The 17,183-nt window shown below is 26.1% G+C and overlaps 1 protein-coding gene across 1 annotated transcript in view; it reads left to right on the plus strand.

Moving 5' to 3' along the window:
* The first annotated feature begins 4,828 nt into the window (after positions 1-4,828).
* The window catches only part of LOC107445728 (fibroblast growth factor receptor-like 1), a 42,197-nt gene continuing 29,842 nt past the window's right edge, over positions 4,829-17,183 (plus strand). Inside the window, exon 1 of the mRNA XM_016060202.3 lies at positions 4,829-5,059. The gene's annotated coding sequence lies outside the window, so the exon portion shown is untranslated. The remainder of the gene's footprint in view (positions 5,060-17,183) is intronic.

Here is a 17,183-nt window from a genome sequence, read left to right on the forward strand (position 1 = left end):
CGTTGCCAAAATTGCTTTTATTTTTAAATAATAAAAGTAAGTTTACAGCAAACGACGTTTGGCAAACATCTCAAACTTTTTTGCTTTGATTAACTTTTCCTATTCTACAAAAGTCCTGCCTCATGAAAAGCAGACGATTACATTTTAAAAATGCGCTAAGCTATAAGCTAACAATAATATTTAAAATTAAAAAAATAATAATAAGTTTAGTAATCTTACACGAAGTTTGAATACGTAAACAATTATACCAAATCCTGTTCAAATTTCATAAACGAAATTCAAACATCAGAGGGATTAGGATAGAATTAACTAATGGTTCTTCAGCATTGCCAAAGTTGTTTAGGTCTTTCATCAATAAGAATAATCTTAAAGCAAGCGATTTTCAAAAAACATATCAAAACTTAGCTGTATTTAACTTTCTTAAATTATGCGACAAGGAGAAAAGAAAGGTAAAGGATTAAATTTTAATAATGTATAAAGATATAAGCTAACGATAAAATGACGAATTAAAAAATATATATGAGTAATAATAATCTGAAGTTTGAATATGAGAACAATTTCACCGAATCATGTAAAAGTTTTATAACCGAACATCAAAGGGGTGTGGACAGAGACAAAAATATTAATCCTGATTTTAATCATTTTTGTTTAATATTCACAATGATAATCGGGTGAGTTTCCTGACTTGGAGTTTTTGAAGCTCACTTCAAGATGTTCAAACGAGAATAACCAAAAAAATTTAATTGGTTTTAATTTTAAGAAAAAATGGAGATATTGAATCCTTCTCTTTTTCTTATTGCCAAACGATTTTGTGTTGAATTAAAATGTTTTGAAAACAAACTTTTCGTTTTAATGCAAAATATTTACCAACGCTGCACAGGCCGTATTTTTTACTATAACTTCATCAAAATTGAAATTCAGATGAAATATACATTTAGAGATCTAGAATCAGTTGGTGCAGTTTAGGTAGAGTGATTAAACTAGATCCAGTAAAAATGTTCACTAAAATATTAAAAATCGCGAAATGTATTTTATTATTCTTGAAGATTTTAACTTTTCTTGTTGCAGTTTATTTTTATCTGATATAATTATTCAAAATATTGATAAAATAATTATTATTTAATAAAGATTAATAACATCAAGTGTAAACTCTGAACTGCATAAGAAGGGGGGAAATGAGCGCCTCATCCGACTTCGGATCGATGACGTATCGTCTATAGTATCCGACAATATTATTTGAAGTATGCCGAAAACAAGTTCCTCGCCAAATTAGAATGGAAAGATATACCGGAAGCTACCTTAGAATTACGAATTTTTTGCTCAGCAATACACCTATAAGATTAGACAAAACAGAGAAGACAATTGAGTTTATTAACCTCAATATTTTTAACCTCAATACTTTGAACTTAAAAGTTTTGAAAAAAACTCCGAAGAAAATCTAAAAACTATTAAGTGCCATTTCTCCAAAACTAATAAAGCGGAGCTTTCATTCTCTACCTTTTTTAAATTGTATGATGCTGTTAAATAATATTTTTAATTCTTTTAGACAAAACAACATTGAATCAGCGTAAATCAAAGATTTAACTTATCTTATTATCACGTCATATGCAAAAAACGGGGTTATTACATTGCGTTTTCCAGTTTATAGAGAATTTAATGCACATTTGCCTTTTCCGTATTAAAGATTAAAATAAAATTGCTTATCATATTCTGAAATTTGTTTCTAATAAAATTAATTCCGTATGTCATAGGGCAGGGATGGCGAACCAATAACACGCGACGCGATATTTTGGGCACGCCACCGATCGCAATTGTTATTGCACTATGAATTGTTATTATACAAATGTTATTAAACTATGAAGCATATATAACAATTAAATTAAAATTCACAAAAAACAAACAAAATAATAAACAATTATTAATAAAATAATTAACAATTAATGCTAAAAAAGCAATTAATAACCATAAAGAGCAAGCTAACAATAAATAACTGGCAAAAAATCAACAGTCCTGCATAAACTAATATCTTACAACCTAATATAAGTTATTTGCCATTTAATCTGCATTAACAGAAGTCCCACTGATGTTACTCTAAGTTGAATTACGCGAATAACTGAGACATTGCAAAATGTATTTTATTTTCAATGTAAATAAAGAGTTTTGAGTTGATAGTATTTAGTATTATTATATTCCCAATAACCATGAAGTAAAAATTATTTGACGCTACGTCTGTGATTTCATTAAACAATTTTTTAGAAAAAATGGCACATTGGTGTATAGAGGTTCGCCTCCCCTGTCATAGGGAATACGTCATTCCGGTTGTTAAATAACTGATTATATTAGATTAATCTACTGATTATTATTATTCGATTTTTTGAAACATTTTACTAAATTATTTAATTTACGATTTGAATTTTTGGAATATATCCTTAAAAAATAAATTTAAATACCAACATTGCTTCAAAAATAGTTATTGTCATCAATATCATTAATAAAAATATTTTTAAGAAATGCGATCTAACCAAAAAAATAGGGCATGTGCCAATGGTGTTTTCAGTTTTTCAAAAACAAAAAAACAAGAAAAAAATTTATAAAGATTTTCTTGAAACTGACCCAATCATTATCATTATCATAGTTGGCCAGACAGCCCAATGTGAGCCAATGCCTTCCTCTGAAGATTTCTCCATGACGACTTCCGATTTATCTTTGATCTCCAATTTTTTTCATTAATTGCGAGAAAATCAGACTCCACTGAGTCAGCCCATCTCAACCGCGGCCTTCCCCGCTTTCTTTTTCCAGTGGGTCTAAAAAGCAGTATCTTTTTTATTGTGTTGTCGTCACTCATTCGAATCACGTGGGCGATCCAATTCATTCTATTTATTTTTATGTATTTAATAATATCAGGTTGTTTATAAATCTTGTACAGTTCAAAGTTAAATCTCCTTCTCCAGTTATTGTTTTCATTTACACCACCAAGTGTACCCCGCAAAATCTTTCTCTCAAATATTGCGATACAATTTCCTCCAGTTTTGTCATTGTCCAAGCTTCAGAAGGGTATGTCAAAACTGGCGGACAAGAGTTTTGCAGATTAAGAACTTAGTTTTTCTAGAAAGAAACCTAGATTTAATAAATCTTCTCAGCCCATAGACAGCCCTATTCGCCAGACAGAGTAGGTTTTTTTTATTTCAGGAATAATTCTGTTGTCAATGGTAATAATTGATCCTAAGTAAGGTAAACTGTCCTCACTGTTTCAAATTCATCAGAATTTATTTCAAGATGGGGGTCTGGGACTTTGTTTCTTGAGAACAACTTATATTTTGAAACTGACCCAAATATAGGGGAGAGTCGGGTAGCCCCGCCCAGCGGGTACCCCCACCCATTGTCAATTTCATATGTATAGAATATTTTTTCAAATCAATGGGCCATCGGACATTAATTGTTATATTAAAAAAAGATTATTTTCAAAGTTTCAAGTATTTATGCAGCTGTTAACATGGTAAACAATAGTTTTGAAAATATGTTGAATACAGTAGTCATGAAATTAAGAAAAATTGGTTGAATGTTTCGATTAAACTTCATTTTAATACTAAAAAAATAATTTTTTCTATACATACAGCATTAAAGTATGTAGTCTTAAGTTTAATTTGCACAAAGAAAGAAGTTTATATGTGAAAAATTGTTCGAGTAATTACAAATTTACAAAAAAATTGGATTTCGGGTAGCCCCGCTCACATGAATGTCGGGTATCACCGCCCAATTTTATTTCGTCGATAAATGTACGGTTGCAAAGATTATTATTTTATTGCTTCAAATTTGAATGTTATATGCATTTTTAACAACAAATATTGTTGTTATTAAATGATTGTTATTAAATGATAGAATTCACTAAAAGTATATAAATATGTAATAAATAAAATAATTTTGTGATAAAAATGATAAATGAGGTTTATCTATTGTCAATACATTGGTCATTTTCATTTACACCTGAAAAAACAGTCAAAAAACATAATTTTTGTAACTGGGCGGGGCTACCCGACACATTTTGAAAAGAGCTGAAAAACATGTTTTTTTAAATTTCTATTTTTTTAAGTTTAACTATTCTTTTTTTGGTTTATTCTTTTTGCATTATTTAATTAGATGATAAAACAATAGAAACATACAAAAATGTTGATTGTTACTCAGTATTATACAGAAATATAAGCAATACTCCTTAAGTGAGCGGGGCTACCCGACTCTCCCCTATATATATTTTATTTTTTGAAATAAAAAAAAAATTATTCTGAAAATGGTTTAATTTTTTTTTTCTAAATTAATCAGGACCCTGTCATTTCCATGAAAACCGAAAACAAATTGAAAAGCTTGCAGTAAAGATTTTTTTCCCCTTTTTTCATTGTTAGGAAAACTTTTAAAAACGATGGAGCTACTAGTTTTACTTCTATATTTGCTAACTCTTAAATTTTTTTCTCTCCAGAAGTTATATTATTTTTCAAATGAATTAATTTCCTTTTTTCTCAAAGGGTCAATTAACTGAATTGAACGATCCATCGAAACTAGAGATCTACTATAATTTCTAAAGAATCTATCGAAACTTATTCAAAAATAACACTAAATAAATTGTGAGTTGCTTATCTTTTTGAAATATTTATGCTTTCGAATGACGAGAAATGAGTTTGACATGAGGCGTCAACAGCCACATGCCTTTCCGCAACATGGGTTTCCTTTCCACTCTGCATGTAGCCATACTATCACAATTTGATTTCTCGTTATCTGTAATTGGAGAGTTCATCCAGAAGATATCAAATCAAAGAAATAAAAAAGAACCCGAAACATTCCAAATGAAGACGCAGAGAAAGTTTTCCCCATACTCGAGCTTCTTCCTGATTGGTTCAACATTTAGCAAGCCGGCACCTGCGAGATTACAATATTCTCAGTTTTAGTTTTGAGTTGAGAAGTAAAAGAAGCTTATTTTTGACATCTCATCCACACGACTTGCACGTGGTTTCGATTGACAGCACAGGGTTGCGTTTTTGACTACATGCTGATTGCGTTTTCTTGTTAGGTAACAGATTTTAATTTAATTTGATTTTACTTTTAAAAGCTATTCTATTTTTTATAAAACTACAGAAATCTTAGCGATATTTAAAAAAATTTTCATAGCACAATCTTTGTTTACCGATGTAAAGAAATAGAATACGAAACAAATGTTTAATTGACAAAGTAGTCAATGAATTATTATTTTGCAAGTGATGTACTTTCTATTAAATTACATGGAACTTTTTTTTTTTATAATTTTGTTAATTATGAGAAAATATTAAAATAGTAAAAATAATGTTCTTACAGCAGAAGTTGCGTCATTAAAGTCATGTAACTAGTAACATGTAACAATTAGTCAAGTTTATTTCCTCATTTACTTACTTTATTTTAATGAATTCTCTGCTCTTTTTAAGACTACTAAAATTAATGCTGAATTGAGTATCTGAACATTCAATAAAAAGACGAAGAAATTGGTAGAATAAAGTAATAAATAAAATAAGTCGTAAATAAAATAAAGTAATAATTAATAATTAAATAAAATAAAATAAAACTAAATAACAAATAAATAAATAAATTCCATATTAACAGCAAGTTTTTTTTTCAAAACGTGAACAAAGTTTGATATTGAATGAATCGATAAGTAATTTTAAAATTGATAGTTTTAAAAAGAAATCTAAAATATCAATTAAATAAAACAATAAATGATGTTTATTTACTTTGTTGGAGTCAGAATTGGGAGATACATTGAACCAGTTTATTTTCTGAAAGGTACTTTAGTCCACAAGTATAGCAATAATAATAAAATAAATTTTCTTTGAAAATTTATTTGAAATGATTACTCGACAAAAGTTTACTTTTAATGATAAAATGTATAATGTTTACTTGATAATACAGTTGACTACAATACAATAAATGTTTAAAATAATTATACAATCAATGACACATAACAAATTTTTTATAAGGAATGTTAAAATTTTTTATTAAATTATATAAATGTTCTTTACAAATGCTTTACTTTACTGCATAACGTAACTTCGTGCTTAAACGTATAATGTTTGAAAATAAAAATGAAAAAGTTTTAAAATACTATATAAATTTAAATTATAGTATACTGCTAAAAATAAAAAAATAACATATTTTCAAACTTAATCTACTAATGATATCTGTTTTGTTTGTTTCAATCTTATTTTTTCAATTTTAAATTTCTTTTTTAATGTGTGCAAAGGAGCTTTTGAAACTTGTAAAGTGTTCTTTTTGTTATTACTATGTGCAAAAATTAAGTTATGCATGACCTAATTTTGCTGCATATGGCTTGATATGTCTTTTGTATATAGCTACCGTAAATCAAATAGTATAGTATGAAGTATAGTACAAATAGCATAGGACCTCACGTACATATACTTTGGCTCTAATGTACCTCCTCAGAAAAATACTTCGCACAAGATACTTATACAGCCGCACAATTGAAAAAACAACGTATCTGCTTCACGATAGATATTGAGAAAAGTGTGCTTGACCACTATTTTGTTTTCATTGTTAATGCTATGAACGCTAGAATAGAATTTCAGAAAACTAATTAAAAAAATTTTATGCAATATATAGTTTATCTTACAAAGATACCAAATTTATAAAACTCTTGATTTTGAATTTTTTGTCGTTTACGTTGATTTTTCTACTACAGAGGAGCATAATAGAAACAGGAGAGACGAAACATTCATTGAGTATGAAATTATGAATTTTTTATTTAATTAAATTTTTTAACAAGTTTTGAACTATTCATCGGATTTGAAGCTCATTGTAGTGAAACAATTGATAACTAATGTAATGTATATTGGGGATACTTTTGATTTTTTGAGCATTTATTGTAACTCTAAACGAAAATTACAAAAATTAAACTATTTACTTTTTAGCAAATTGAATTAAAATTGTTTGCTTGGTCTGATTTTTCATCGAATTTCTAAAATTAATTTGGATCTTGACGAAAATAAATTAGATAATATATTATATTTTTAAAAAAAGTATAGTCAAAATTACCCAGAATATGGTAAAATTTACAGTGTTTTTGGCTCTATGGGAACACGGTAATTTTCGGTAATTTTTTCCAAAGCACTTTGGTAATGATTTTGGTAAAATTAACTATAAAATATGGTTTTATAGGAGCAATAATTTTGAAAACTGAATTCTGGTAAAAAAATTATCAAATGGTTTAAATTATTTGCTTACAAATAAGGTATTTTAATATTTGTTTCTATAAGATATTTAAATATTTTCTTATAATTAAGATATTTTCAGACTCAATTAAAAGTGTTGCTTATTGTTGCTGTTGTAAAAATTAAACATTTCGTCTATTAGGTTTAAATATAAACCAGTAAATAAATTTACTAATAATAAAGCAAAAGTTAATTAAAGTATAAAAGTTATTTCAATAGCTTGACGCTTTCAGAGTAAGCGTAAGATATAGGCTATTTATTTTTATTTCGTCACTTATGTTTTCAGTATCTAAAAATTTATTATCCAAACATTGGGTTTGTTATTGATACGTCAACTTAGTTGATTATTTGAAAGTATAGAAATAAAATTGACAAATTTTGTTTCTAACTCTAATTTGAATAAAATATTTACTGTTTTAACTTAAAGATTCTTTTTTTAAAAAAAAACTATATATGTATTTTTTTCATTACAAAAGAACTTCTAAAAATAAGAAGAAAAAAAGCAAATGGTTAACTGATTTTGTTTTGTTTTCTATTACCTGCTCAGCGGGATAAAAAGAAAAGAAAATAGATGCAACATGGATTAAAATATATTCTTAAATATCCTATGCCCAGTTGCAGAGAACTCTGCACTGATTTGCGACATCAAAGAAAAATTTTAAAATTTATCTGTTAAAATATTTGTATTCAAATGTTGCACTTTATAGGTCCTTTAGATTGTCTAAATACATGATGAATTACTAATAGATACCATACTAAAAGGAATTGCTTTAAATTACTAAATTGAAACGTTATTATTTAGAAATTTATTAATTGAAACGAAAAGTTCTTTATCAGTAAAATGAAAAGGAAAAATATTCTTGATTTAAATTATTTTAGTCTTTTTGGAATAAATAACTTATTAAAATAAAAAAAATTAAAAAAAATTATTTAAGAAAAAATCTGAACTAAACACTGGGTGAATTAAATTAAGAGTGTAAGTAAATAAAATTTAAAACATTTTGAGACTTTAGAAATTAAAAATTCTACCTGAAATAATTTTGCATTTCAAAATATGTTTCCAAAACAAAATCATCGTATGTAGGTGAAGCCGACGATATTTTCGGAAATAGTGTCTAAGTTCATCCCTCTCTTACAAATTTTTGGTCAAAAGACCAGCTGTGTTAAAGCTAGCTCTTCAGGAGAAAAAAAAAACATAAATAATAATAATCATAAAAATTAAGCAGGATTAATGTTAGATCGATTTTTTTCGTTTAAATTAATTTTTTCTGCGTTTCGTTTCCTTAAAATTTAGTTCACTTTTGTTCGCAGGACCAAATTAAATCAGTTCTGCTTCTGAGATCTTAAGTAGCCAGTGGAAAATTTTTTCCAACTGTGAATCCAAGCCATGAGTATAAGTTTCCAAATATTTTAAAGAAAATTCATTAATTAAAATAACTATTTCGATACCCATTATCAATTGGAATTAAAATTATAAATAATGATAGTAAGAAATAAAATAATTAAAAGTGCCTCGTGCGTCTTCGCGAAAATTAGCGGAAAGCATTGCATACAGTGTAGAATTTTTATANTAGATTTATTAAATACACCTTGTGCACCACCTAGGAACCAAATCTAGAACCCGACACTCGAAATTTTTGCTCTGTTACAATCGTACCCTGTTACAATTGACCCCACTCTCCCCTACTGATCTGCGACATCAAAGAAAAATTTTAAAATTTATTTGCAGAGCGTGTGTTAAAATATTTGTATTCAAATGTTGCACTTTATATTTCCGTTAGTTTTAGAAGTCTAGATTGTCTAAATACATGATAAACATTTGATGCATTACTAATAGCCACCATACTAAAAGAAATTGTTTTAAATTACTTAATTGAAACGTTATTATTTTGAAATTTATTAACTAAAAAGAAAAGTTCTCTAACAGTAAAATTAAAAGAAAAAATATTCTTGATTTAAATTATTTTAGTCTTAATGGAATAAATAACTTATTAAAATAAAAAAAAATTTAAAAAAATTAATTTAAAAAAAACTGAACTAAGCACCGGGTAAATTGAATTAAGAATGTAAGTAAATAAAATTTAAAACATTTTGAGACTTAAGAAATTAAAAATTCTACCTGAAATAATTTTGCATTTCAAAATATGTTTCCATAACAAAATCACCGAATGTAGAAATTAATTTTTAAAAAACTGAACTAAGCACCGGGTAAATTAAATTAAGAATGTAAGTAAATAAAATTTAAAACATTTTGAGACTTAAGAAATTAAAAATTCTACCTGAAATAATTTTGCATTTCAAAATATGTTTCCATAACAAAATCATCGAATGTAGGCAAAGCCAACGATATTTTCGGAAATTGCGTCAAAGTTCATCCCTCTCTTACAAATTTTTAGTAAAAAGACCCGTAGTGTTAACGCTAACTCTTCAGGAGAAAAAAAAAAAAACAGAAATAATAATAATCATAAAAATTAAACAGAATTAATGTTAGATCGATTTTTTTCGTTTAAATAAATTTTTTCTGCATTTCTTTTCCTTAAGATTTAGTTCACTTTAGTTCGCAAGACCAAATTAAATCAGTTCTGCTTCAGAGACATTAAGTAGCCAATTCCAACTGTGAATCCAAGCCATGAGTATAAGTTTCTAAATATTTTAAAGAAAATTCATTAATTAAAATAACTATTTCGATACCCATTATCAACTGGAATTAAAATTATAAATAATGATAGTAAGAAATAAAATAATTAAAAGTGCCTCGTGCGTCTTCGCGAAAATTAGCGGAAAGCATTGCATACAGTGTAGAATTTTTATAAGAATCTTTTGTTCGTAAAAAAATCAAATAATCGAAAATTATTGCAGCTCTAGAGGAAACCTTTTTCCATTTAAATGACTAAAACAAATCTAAGAAGGAAAGAAAACATGGATAAAAAAAACTGGAAAGCTATCCTTGTGAATTCGTATTGTTGTCAGAAAATGGAAAACAATTTAAATTGTTTTTGTAAAACTAATTATTTTAAAATGAAAATCTCTAACCGCAACTTACAACCATTCATTTCATAAAATAAAAAAAAGAAAAACAACTCTATCTCTATACTACAAAATTTTTATTTCTTTCAGAAAAAAAAAATTCAATTACACTTTTATTCCGTAGTTCATTGCCTTGAAAAATGTGTACGATTGTTTTTCCTGCCTTCTGTTGAAAAGAAATTGATTAACGTCATGGCGTAGAAGAGAAACTAAATCATCAACTAAAAATAATTCTGCTTCTCTTTAGAAAAAGTGTTTTGTTTTTAAATATACTGATTTCCTGAAAATTTTTCTTCATAAATAGCAACTAACAACTCTAAGTACAGAAAATCCCAAGTTTATTAATATTCTGAGCAACAATTTTTATGAATTTACCTAGAATGAAAATTTTATAAATAAAATAAAATGGTTGCAAATAAATAAAAAAACTAATACCAAATAGAGAGAGAGAAATTTCATGAAAATAAAATATTTTTATCAATACAACATAAAGCGCAAAAAACTAAACAGCATTAATTATTCTGAAATACTATAAATTTAATTTATTTTATTACAATTGCGAAAAATATATACTTTGAGACATTTAAATAATATTTAGGATGTTTTAGCAATTAAACCTAAAGAGTTTTTATTTGCTTAAAACACTTTCTTAAAGGAATAATCTGAATTATTATTTTATAGGGAAAAAGTCACCACATTTATTAAAATATAAATTGATGAAATTGAAAAATGCTTTTTACAGTGCTTTTCCTCGCGCAAACGATTTAAATGACGTTTTTTTAATATACACAACTTTGAAACCATGTTAACGCTTTGAAAGCGTTAGAACACTTTGAAAATTCGTAGAATAAACCATAAATCCTGAAATTTAGGCATTTTTTGTTCACTTACCACCATTTCGTTAAAATTTTTTTTAATTTTAAACATAAAAAAACGCACATTTAAGGGAACTACAACACAACTACACATACTTTAAAATTACTAAGTGTAGCAGAAGAAAATATACTATATTCAACGGGAACGTCGTCAATGATATACGTGCTGTAAAATTGATAAGTAAATCTAAACGAAATATTAGATATTCAACTGAGCTTTCAAATGCTTAGTTCTAAGTAGGTATTTTTCGTTTTATGTAAATGAATGAAAAAAATTATGATGTGAAAAAGGATAATATACTGAAAATATCATATCAATTTTTAAAAAAAACTTATTTCATTGACCTTGATTAAGAAATTTTAATTTTCATTTAATTTATTTAAAAAATTTTTAAAAAATGATGCTTGGAAGGCTTTAAAAAGTGCAAGAAATTATTTTTTTACTTCGTTCTTTTGTTGTTTACCTTTGCTTTCAATTTTTTTTGTTCTCCTTTTCTAAATATTTCGTAATAAAGATTATAGGGGAATATTAATTTTGAAATTAGTATTTGAAGTCATAAAATACACTGGAAAACTACTAAATAATCTTACCTAATCTTTAGCTTTATTTAGAAAAATTATTTTCGAAAACGGAGTAAATTTTTAAAATGTCGAAAATTTATCAAATTATGCTATTTTTTTATTAAGAAAATGTTTTTGTACAATATTATTCATTAAATATTTGCTAAATACAAAGTATTTATTTAACTAAAGTGAAATTGTTTAAAAAAATTTAGTTAAGGCACATTATGAATACTCTCTTATTATATAAGTTTTCCCTCTTATTCGTAATATTTTTTCCAAAATTCTCAATCATGTAATTCATAAATTTTTATAATCATCGAGTTTTTTAATTTTTACATTCAAAAATAATAAAAAATGAAGTTTTTAATTTTTAACATGAAAAATTATAAATTTCATTAATCTTCAAGTCCTCTCAAGATATATATTATATACAAAATCAATTTTAATGATAATCTTCAATTATTAGATTTAGTATTTGAAAATTATTATAACTATTTAATGATCTATAATTATCATAAATATTCGGCATATTTTACGAAAGTTTTAAACTGAAGTCAAGTTTTCAAGAAACTTTGCCGTATGCTTTTCATGATATAAATATTTCAAAGAGATAATATTTTTTAAAAAAGAACTACATTTATTTTAGGTACATTCAATATTTACCTCAAATTTATTCATGCATTTATTTAAGGAGTATTTTTTTTAAAAATATTATAATACTAATAATTGCAGATCCCAAAAAAGGCGATTCATAACACATTTATTTAACTCAATCCGTTCGTTTGACGCGTGAAACTCGTCGTGTATTTATTTCAAATAAATAAAAAGTGGTGGCAGAAAATATTTTCTGTCACTCTATTTTAGAATTAGATAACGCATTGAGAACTATTACATCATGTAAATAAATGCATTTCGTATAGATATCAGGTTATATTTGGTAACTAGTCCTCTAAATACATCTCGAATCACTTTTAATCAAAAACTCACTCTCAATATTTAGTTTAACTGTTTCCATTTTGTTAGGCATTAAAATAAATCGGTATTGAATAGGTTAAAGAGTTTTTCTTCTTTTGTTTCGTTAATGCAAATTTACAGACCCCCCAAAAATATATTTTCTACTAAATTCACTTAAAGATTTTTTTTTCAATTTTACAAAATGAATTCTAATATATACAGATCTCATACATCATTCAATGGTGTTCGTGTAACGAAACATTCAGTTTTAATAAAATGAATTCTAATGCTTACTGTTCCCAAACATACTATTCATACAGAATTTATAAATTTTTCTTTTTTAATTTTATAAAACCAGTTACAATGTATACTTATCCCAAAAAATACCAGTCATACGGTATTCATTTAAAGAAAATTTTAATTGCCATACTATTAGTTATGTAGTATTCATTTCAAGCTATCTTTGATAGTCATACTATTTACTGATCCCAAAAATAACCATTCATACTGTGTTCGCTTAAAGAAACTTTCCATTTTCATACAAAAAAACTACTATAATACTTACATCCTAAAAACACTGTCCATACTGAACTTATTTAATTTTTTAGAATACCCGACACTCCCTAAAAAGAGAGAATGCATTAATTTTATCCAAACTAAATTAATTTTATCATTACTGCAATAGAGATAATAAAATATTACGAACAATTCCCTGAACATTAAAATAAAATTTAATAATTAAAAATTAACATATAAAATATTTCTTAACTTTTACGCTTTTTTTATTATTTCTTTTTTTTTTATTAANTTTATATCATCGAGTTTTATAATTTTTACATTCAAAAATAATAAAAAATGAAGTTTTTAATTTTTAACATGAAAAATTATAAATTTCATTAATCTTCAAGTCCTCTCAAGATATATATTATATACAAAATCAATTTTAATGATAATCTTCAATTATTAGATTTAGTATTTGAAAATTATTATAACTATTTAATGATCTATAATTATCATAAATATTCGGCATATTTTACGAAAGTTTTAAACTGAAGTCAAGTTTTCAAGAAACTTTGCCGTATGCTTTTCATGATATAAATATTTCAAAGAGATAATATTTTTTAAAAAAGAACTACATTTATTTTAGGTACATTCAATATTTACCTTAAATTTATTCATGCATTTATTTAAGGAGTATTTTTTTAAAAAATATTATAATACTAATAATTGCAGATCCAAAAAAAGGCGATTCATAACACATTTATTTAACTCAATCCGTTCGCTTGACGCGGGAAACTCGTCGTGCATTTATTTCAAATAAATAAAAAGTGGTGGCAAAAAATATTTTCTGTCACTCTATTTCAGAATTAGATAACGCTTTGAGAACTATTGCATCAAGTAAATAAATGCATTTAGTACAGATACCAGGTTATATTTGGTAACTAATCCTCTAATTATATTTAGATTCACTTTTAACCAAAAACTCACTCTCAATATTTAGTTTAACTGTCTCCATTTTGTTAGGCATTAAAATAAATCGCTATTGAATAGGCTAAAGAGTTTTTCTTCTTTTGTTTTGTTAATACAAGTTTACAGACCCCCAAAAAATGTATTTCCTACTAAATTCATTTCAAGATTTTTTTTCAGTTTTATAAAATGAATTCTAATATATACAGATCTCATATATCATTCAATGGTGTTCGTTTAACGAAACATTCAGTTTTAATAAAAAGAATTCTAATGCTTACTGTTCTTAAACATACTATTCATACTATATTTATTAATTTTTCTTTTGTAGTTTAAAAAAAAAAGTTATACTGTAGTATACTTATCCCAAAAAATACCAGTCATACGGTATTCATTTAAAGAAACTTTTAATTGCCATACTATTAATACTAGTCATGTAGTATTCATTTCAAGAAATTTTTGATTGTCATACTATTTACTGATCCCAAAAATAACCATTCTTACTGTGTTCGCTTAAGGAAACTTTCCATTTTTATTAAAAAAAAAAAAAAAAAAAAAAAAAAAAAAAAAAAACTACTATAATACTTACATCCTAAAAATACTACCCATACTGAATTTATTTATGACTAGGTTGCCTAAATGAAGTTATTCTGACTGCTTTTTAACTGCTTTTTCATGTGCAAAATATGCACAAATAATAATGCATAAATTAATATTTTCTTTCCAAGTGAAATAAAAATTTTTATTATTAATATTTACTAATAACTTGTTATATAACTGTATATAATATAAAAAATATTAAAAACTGATTAAACGAATTTCTTTGCACATTAGTTATTCTTTCACAATGCAGTTATTTTGACTGTTTTTGGGCAATACTAAGTATATACTAAGTTTCAGTCTTTCTAGTGTTAAATTTTTAGAATACCCGACACTGTAATGCAGATTATAAAATATTAAGAACAATTCACCGAACATCAAATTAAAATTTAATAATTACAAATTAACATGCAAATTAAAATTTTTCAGATTCCAAACGCCATTCCTACGTGAAAAAAAATATAAACATAATAACACAAGGATTTTTATTCAAAAAGCACTAATAATGGAGCGTTTTATGATACAACACTATAAAAGCTTTCATTCAGCAAGAAATTGTTACATCTATTCTTTATTCCGATATTAGACTATTTGATAAGAATTGTGGTCTACATTAATAATCTATCCCTTAAGCCGTTTCATAAACTTATCGAGGTTGTTATAAATCACACTTTTTGATCTACCTTTCGAGGCGAATGACAGATGAAAAGAGGTTTTAAGATGCACAGCTGTTTGTATTGAGTCACGAAACGAAACGTGCAATAACTAGAGGTGGGCTAATGTTACTGCTAGAATCAACATTTACAGAGAGAAAAAGCTTTGTCTAATATTGCACTGAGATAGATTCAAATCGTAAGGAATGTCACTAAAATATAAACCTAGGTCTTTGAGCTATTTATTTGTTTATGAGTCTTTCCTTTATTACAAGTGGAGATTCAATTGAAGTTAGTTGATTATTTTTCAGACAAAATTAAATTAAGTTGAGTCTTTCCAACTGTTTAAACACAAATGTGTTTGTTTAAAATGAAGTTGAATAGCCTTAGGAAATGAAAATATGAATCACATCAGTATCATACAGTGTATAAAACGTCGTTGAATTCGACGTCAATGCGTCACATACAAATTTACTAACATTTTTTCGAATACAGAACGTCGGGGACGCAATTCATCTTTAACTTCCAAGGCAAGTAATAAGTTTAATTCGCTACACGAGGATAAATTTTTGTTAACAATTAAACTTTAAGGTTAAAAAGATTTTGTACTGAGTCAAAAAGCAAAACGTGCCATAACTAGAGGTGGGTTAATGTTACTGCTAGAATCAATATTTACAGAAAGAAAAAGCTTTGTCTAATTTTGCACTGAGATAGATTCAAATCGTAAGGAATGTCACTAAAATATAAACCTAGGTCTTTGACCTATTTTTTTGTTTATGAGTCTTTCTTTTATTACAAGTGGAAATTCAATTGAAGTTAGTTGATTAGTTTTCAGACAAAATTAAATTAAGTTGAGTCTTTCCATCTGTTTAAATACAAATGTATTTGTTTAAAATGAAGTTGAATAGCCTTAGGAAATGAAAATATGAATCACATCAGTATCATACAGTGTATAAAACGCCGTTGAATTCGACGTCAATGCATCACATATAAATTTACTAACATATTTTCGAGGGACGCAACTTCCAACTTTAACTTCCAAGGCAAGTAATAAGTTTAATTCGCTACACGAGGATAAATTTTTGTTAACAATTAAACTTTAAGGTTAAAAAGATTTTGCATTGAGTCAAGAAGCAAACCGTGCAATAACTAGAGGTGGGTTAATTTTGCTGCTAAAATCGAAGTTTGCAGAGAGAAAGAACTTTGTCTAATATTGCACACGTGGTAAATTAAAATCATAAGGATTATTACTAAAGTATATACCTAGGTCTTTGAACCATTTATTTATGAGTCTTTCTTTTATTACAAGTGGAGATTCAATTGTTTAATTAATTGATTATTTTTCAAACAAAGTTAAATTAAGTCGTGCTTTCCATCTGTTTAAATACAATCACACAGATATCATAAAATGTATAAAACGGCGTTGAATTCAGTGTCAATGTGTCAATTACAAATTTACTAACATATTTTCGAGTATATATCGTCATAGAGACAATTCATATTTAACTTTAAAGGCAGGTAATAAGTTTTACTAAACGAGGCTAAATTTTGTCATCAAGGAAACTTTAAGGTTAAAAATTTTAAATTTTTATAATTTTTTAAATTCATACATTCACAAAATAGTGCAATTTGTATAAAAGTTCACTATCCATAAACAGTGAACTATAACATAAAATTTTCAAAATATATTAATGCAAGCATTCATTTGAAATGGAGACTTTACTTTTAATTTTTTAATTAATTTATTAACCTAAATTTAGTTCAATTATCCAGCATATTGACATATGAATACGCCGGAT

The sequence above is a fragment of the Parasteatoda tepidariorum genome, chromosome X1, assembly GCF_043381705.1.
Source record: "Parasteatoda tepidariorum isolate YZ-2023 chromosome X1, CAS_Ptep_4.0, whole genome shotgun sequence".
NCBI classification, from domain to species: Eukaryota; Metazoa; Arthropoda; class Arachnida; order Araneae; family Theridiidae; genus Parasteatoda; species Parasteatoda tepidariorum.